This window comes from Cnephaeus nilssonii (genome assembly GCF_951640355.1).
Source record: "Cnephaeus nilssonii genome assembly, chromosome: 1".
Classification (NCBI taxonomy): Eukaryota; Metazoa; Chordata; class Mammalia; order Chiroptera; family Vespertilionidae; genus Cnephaeus; species Cnephaeus nilssonii.
In genome coordinates this window covers 74,656,245-74,663,176 of record NC_137072.1, presented here as the reverse complement: position 1 = coordinate 74,663,176, position 6,932 = coordinate 74,656,245, and positions in this window count along the sequence as shown.

Here is a 6,932-nt window from a genome sequence, read left to right as displayed (position 1 = left end):
CACACAGCCTCCACCTATTGTCTCCCTCTCTTCAGGCAGAGCCCTGCTCACCCCACTCTTGGGCTGGAGCTTAAAGAGACATGCAGGAGTTTAAAATGCAGTTTGCATCTCATAGTGACTGGCAAAGGTGCAAGGGTAGGAGAATGACCTACACTGAGAGCCCACTGAGACCCACCTGAGCAATACATGCACTCCCCTAGAAAGCAGTCTGCTAAAAGACATACCGACAGATCTGGGTTGAAACCTTAACATCACATCTAACCCTCTATGAGTCTGAGTCTTTGCAAGTGAGGCTTAACCTCTCTGCTCCTGTGCCTTCAAATTTATGGTGGAGCTACAACCCAACCCACCTCACAAGGTCGTTGTGAGAACAAAATGAGATAGAGTACACAAATAAAATTGCTGAATCGTAGTAGTTTTCCTTTTTTCCTAATGATCCTTTTCATAAAGACAGGCTAGCAAAACAGCAGCAGTAACAATGAAAGAATGGAACTGTTCCCGTTATCAATGAATTTGTGCTTTCCTATTCACAAGCCACACACTGCCCTTCTGATCCTTCTTGGTAATTTGGAACATGCACTTGTGAGATCACATATGCTGGTTTCCTGATGAATGTTGTCATATCAAGGTTTCAAAGTTGGTCTCAGCTATTGGCAGGCCTGACACTTAATAACATTACTAGTTAGATCAACTTTGACAAGGAGAGATACCATGTTGTTGAGTCCTTGAATCACCTCTGTCCCTGTCTACCAATACACTTTAAATACTGACCCACAGAGTAAACACCAACGTGGCTAGGGAAAGAGTCTAAATATCACCCAAGGAGTGGGAAGATCTTAATTATTGAGAATTTTCTCCACTGGGGCATTCGTGTACCAGGCATTTACATGAGAAACAAATATCTTCATATCATATCCCATTCTGAGAGGTCTATGCAAATAGCCTGCCTTCTGGACCTTCTTATTACTAATCTATCAATTTTATTCTTTCAAAGTCCCTGAATAGCTAACCAATCTGGTACTGACTGAGTCAGTGTAAATATGCATCTCAAGCCATCTCTCCTTCCACACAAAGTAGACAACCAGATTTGTCATTTAAAGTTCTGCCCACTGAGTGGGGTGTGGTATAGTAACTGTCCACTTCCAGCTAATGCCAGAATACCATACAGAAACCCATGAATCAGGCGCACACTCTTTCCTCTCCATTAATTGATCAAAGGTAGGGTAGCCATATAATTGATTCTCCAAATTGGGACACTTTTGCCAATGAAAAGTGGTATTGTGAATGATGAATGAATGTTGAACAGGTATAAACCAGTGATACCTAAGGAAAAGCTGGCCATCTGATTATTCTAGTCATTCCCCATGAAGCCAAATGTGTAAAATGAGGGGAAGGCATCAAAGTTATAAAGAGGAAATACATTAAAATCTGAACCACTTGTTTGTGCAACTTACTAGAGCCTTCTAGACTGGTTTCATATGTATCATTTTAACTTAAAATGCAATGCTTGTATTCAATTTTATGGCTCAGTGAATCATCTATCACCTAGTTCAACATGGACAACTCAAACAGCATATCAGTAGACATCCCATAATCAGGCATACAGTCTTCATCAGGGTTCATTAGCAAGGCACAAACTATTTCTCACAAAGAAAACCTTAAGGTTCTGTGATGTTATTCTATTGGGGCTTGCCAGATGTTCCATGCAGCCATAGATAGTTCCAGTATATTTTGGTCCCTGTGTCATAATGCCCAAGTGACAGGGAAGCATATATTACAGTGCAAACCCCTTTTTTGCCTTAAGTCCTACTCAAAACCGTCAGCCTTTCAAATTACACAGTATGTAGTAAATGTTGCGTTCAAAACACAAAGAAGTCCAAAAAGCACTGTGGTTCTCTCTTCTTATACTGCCTTTCCCTTTAGCTATCCTGATGTGTCCAGAGTACTACACCTATAAGAGTGTTAGCAACCCAAGGAATTTTTGCACCATTTATCTTTCGCCCTCTGGCTTGCTGTTTCAAAACCTACTGCATCTGTCTTCAGTGTAATGGACCGTTGTGGTGTCCTAAAAATATAAAGATGATCAAGGATCTTTAGGACAATATGAAAAATCACAGAAGAGGTTACACAATTCTGGGGCAAGATAGTTTAAGTTTGTGTTTGTCCTGATTTTTCTTGCTGATTGGAACAGAAAGAAAGCATCTGCCAGTCCATAATCACATATTTGGTGCCATGGGCTATGCTGATTTGCTCCAATAAACTTACCACGTTTAGAACAGCTACAACTGGCATCACCACCTTACTGAGTTTGCAGTAATCCACTGCAATTCTCCGTGACCCACCTAGCTTTTGTATCATTTGAACAGTTGAGTTAAATGGGGACGTGGTAGGACAACTTCCCAGTATTTCTCAAATCTTCAAAGGCGCTACTGAGCTCTGCAATTCTCCTTACAGGAGTTACCATCTTGTTGGGGGTGGAAGAGAGTATACAGTTTCAGGAGCTTCCTCCACTTGGTTCCTTCTACCATGATAGCTTTCATTTCGCTGGTGCAGGAATCAAGGTGGGATTCTGCCAGTTATTAGATATATCTAGTCTCAATGTATGTCTGGAACTGGGGAAATAACCACAAGGTAAATAGATGCATCGGGCCTATTGTTACATGGATGTGAACCAAGATCACATCTCTCATCTGACTTCTGTAAGCTTTCACTGGTAAACAATGAAGGCTTTTCAAGTTCAAACCATGGTCTAATAACCTCCAGAAAGTCTGGGTATTTCTTTTTCCCACCCACCCTACATAGTCACTCTAGTAAACTGTTTCAGGTCCCTCTGGAGAAAGCTTAGGGAGATTCCCATGGTACATAGATGTGGTCAAATTCAGTCTTTTCTTCCAGGGACCTGGTCTCCCTTGAGCTGAGGGTCTCTAGGTCTGGGAACTGGATAAGAAACTGTGAATCACACTAAGGTGACTTGAGTTAGGCTCAGTGAACCTAGAATTTTTTTGAGTTTTTATGTCAAGTAATACCTTAACAAGGTGCCTATCTATTTTTTTCTGGAAACCCATGACTTACTTGTCACCACCATTTCATCTGTGGCTTACTATATCCTCCTTGTCTCTGATAGCTAAGCCCCACATCTGGCCTCTATTTCAGAACTTTATTTTTCCCACTGAAAGTCCAAAGCAGCAACTTCCAGCACCGTATCTGTCCTCTAGAGGATAAAACCACAGAGCTCTTCATAATGCCTTATTGAAGAAAGTGTTTTCTGGGCCCTTCTGCATGGAGAAGGATGGGAGTGAATCTGGAGTGGTAAACATAATAGATCCATTATCCTGTGTGTCTCACAGGTATATATTTTTATGTAGTACTTGAGTAATCTTATTTTTATATCAAGTGATGATGGTTTTCCATTTGCAAAGGCAAAAATGAGGTCCTTTTATTTTTTAATATATTTTTATTGATTTCAGAGAGGAAGGGAAAGGGAGAGAGAGAGAGAAATATAAATGATGCCCAAGAAACATATGAAAACATGCTCAAAGTCACTAATCATCCGAGAAATGCAAATCAAAACAACAATGCGGTACCATCTCACACCTGTCAGAATGGCTATCAACAAATCAACAAATAACGAGTGCTGGCGAGGATGCAGAGTAAAAGGAACCCTCCTGCACTGCTGGTGGGAATGCAGACTGGTGCAGCCACTGTGGAGAACAGTATGGCGTTTCCTCAAAAAATAAAAAATGGAACTCCCATTTGACCCAGTGATCCCACTTCTAGGAATATATCCCAAGAAACTAGAAACACCAATCAGAAAGAATATATGCACCCCTATGTTCATAGCAGCACAACTTACCATAGCTAAGATTTGGAAACAGCCTAAGTGCCCATCAGCAGATAAGGGGATTAAAAAACTCTGGTACATCTACACAATGGAAGACTACACTGCAGTAAAACAGAAGGAATTCTTACCATTTGCAACAGGATGGATGGAACTGGATAGCATATGCTAAGCAAAATAAGCCAGTCAGAGAAAGATAAATATCACATGATCTCACTCATTTATGAAATATAATGAACAACATAAACTGATGAACAAAAACAGATCCAGAGATAGAGAAGCATCGATCAGACCATCAAACCTCAGAGGGAAGGTAGGGGAGGGTGGGGGTACAGGGGAGAGATCAACCAAAGGACTTGTATACATGCATATAACCCTAACCAATGGACACAGACACCAGGGGGGTGAGGGCATGAGTGGGGGGGTTAGGGGGCAATGAGGGGATAAGGACACATATGAAATACCTTAATCAATAAAGAAAAAAACAAAAAAGAAAAAAAGAAATATCAATGATGAGAGAGAATCATTGATTGGCTGCCTCCTGCATGCCCCACACTGGGGATCAAGCCCACAACCTGGACATGTACTCTGACCAGGAATCGAACCATGACCTCCTGGTTCATAGGTCGACACTCAACCACAGAACCACGCCAGCCAGGCAAAAGTGAGATCCATTTAAATTGAATTGTTTAAAAAATATTAAGTGAATAGTACAGGTTATAGTGGGAAATGGCAACAATCATAAAGGCAGTACATAAATTATTATGAACATGAATAAAGTTTGAGAAAATTTGATTTAATTCAATCTTCTCATTTATGGGTAAGGAGACTAATGCTCAGAAGAGTACTGTCTTTTTTCAAGTTCTGATTGTTATTAGAGGGTGAAAAACCCAGGCTTTTGGATTTCCTGTTCAGCACTGTCCTACACAGAACCACCACAGCTGTCAAGCACTCGCTCGAGAATTTAATTAAAGCTATGAATGATCTCTTTTTTAAAAGCAAATGCAAAGAACACATAAAATTCTGCCAACAATATCAGTGTTGACTCAGAATGGCTGAAGTTTAATCATTCAAATACCCACCAGTATATGGTATTGTACAAGTTGAAGCAAATATTCAAAGTGACCAAGACTCACAGTCTAAATTTTTTTGGAACTTGAAAACATTCTCTTTAGGAAAATAAGCCTCAAACACATAAAATCTTTGAGTTTCTAAGTGTGTTCCTCTTTCATCCAAAACTGTTCAGCATGAGTCCTGGCCAGGGTAGTTCAGTTGGTTAATGCATCTTCCCAATACTCCAAGGTTGCAGGTTCGATCCCCAGTCAGGGCACAAGTCAGGACACATACAAGAATCAACCAATGAATGCATAAGTAAATAGAATCACAAATCTCTCTCTCTCTCTCTCTCTCTCTCTCTCTCTCTCTCTCTCTCTCTCTCTCAAAAATGCTCAGTAGGGACGGGTTGACGCATATAGACAACATGTGATAGCAAACATCAACAGACAGACTGTGCTGCATTTTCCAAAGAGGGAGATCAAACCAGCTGTTTAGATCATTCCTTTCTTCCATGAACATTAGAGACTAGGGGGAAGTCCACGTACCAACAACCACACTCTGCAGAGGCAGACATTAGAAGCACAATTTCTAGCTTTGTGAAATGATCATTATGAAGCTGTTTGTCATAATACCTTTTGCTGATGCCTTCAGCTCTCTTCCTGCACTTTCATCTTTCCCCAGGGTTCAGCAGCTTTCTACCAAGAGACCCACTTAACAACCGGTTTGATAATGACTTAAAAATAAGCTGTAGTGAGCACAGTGAAGGAAATGACTGTGAGTTTTTCAGGGTGGATGGGGATTTACATTCTAATTTATTTACAAACTAGAACTGTCTGGGTGTTAAAGACATGCTTGAAAATCTGACATAGAAAAGGTCAACCTGGGGTTATGTGTCTAGCACATTTTGAACATCATTTCTATATAACTGTCTGGACTAGGCTACCTCCATGAAACAAGGCGGACTGAGTCCCAGATGGCAGAAACTACAGCATTTCTGCAACCTTGTAAAAAGTGGAAGAAAAAAAAGAAAGAACTCGACCCTGGCTGGGTAGCTCAGTTGGTTGGAGTGTTGTCCCAATATGCCAATTTTGCAGGCTCTATCTTTGGTCAGGGCACATACAAAAATCAACTAATGAATGCATAAATGAGTGAAACAACAAATTGATGCTTCTCTCTCTCTTTCTCCTCTCTCTCTCTCTTTCTCCTCTCTCTCTCTCTTTCTCCTCTCTCTCTCTCTCCTCTCTCTCTCTCTCTCACTCTCTCTCTCTCTCTTTCTCTCTCTCTCTCTCTCTCTCTCTCTCTCTCTCTCTCTCTCTCTCTCTTTCTCTAAAAATCAATGAAAATTTAAAAAGAAAGAAATCCTCTTAGAGACTCTCTGTCTTGAATCTTTAAAGCTTTCTGGTATATCCACCCAAAGCCCAAATATGCCAAGTCAGGTATCTTCAAACCTATCTACTAATCAGAATTCTGAGGGGAAAAACAACATATATGAAGTACACAACTCTTTCCCTAGGTCAGATTCCGTACAAATGGGTATCAGCCTCTTGGAATCCAAGGACACATTTGCCTAACATCCCAAGTGTGGGCTTATGAGATCCATTACCTGTGAAGGGACGGCTGAATTTGTTTGGTGACTGGTGGGAAAGGGAGCACACACAACAGAGGGCTGCACTCCATGCGTATGGACCAGTTTAGGAAGAGGAGCTTGAACCAAATGTGTGCATTGTTTCACTATCGATGTGTCAGCGTAGATGTTAGCAATTCTGAAAAAAGTGATTAGACGATGTCTGGTAAGAAATGACGTGATAGACTCACCAAGCTTCCACTTACTCAATTATCTAGTCTGCTATAACTGTTTATTTAAAGTTGATTCATCTTGCCCAGCATGCACTGCACTCCCAATACCAAGAGAGCCTCTTGTTTTCAAAAGGAGCACGATTTTTTTTAACTTTCCATTAAACTTTAAAAATTATAATCCATGTTAGTATTTGGAGTTGAAGTTCCACAAAACTATCTCCTTTAAGTTCACATCCCGCTT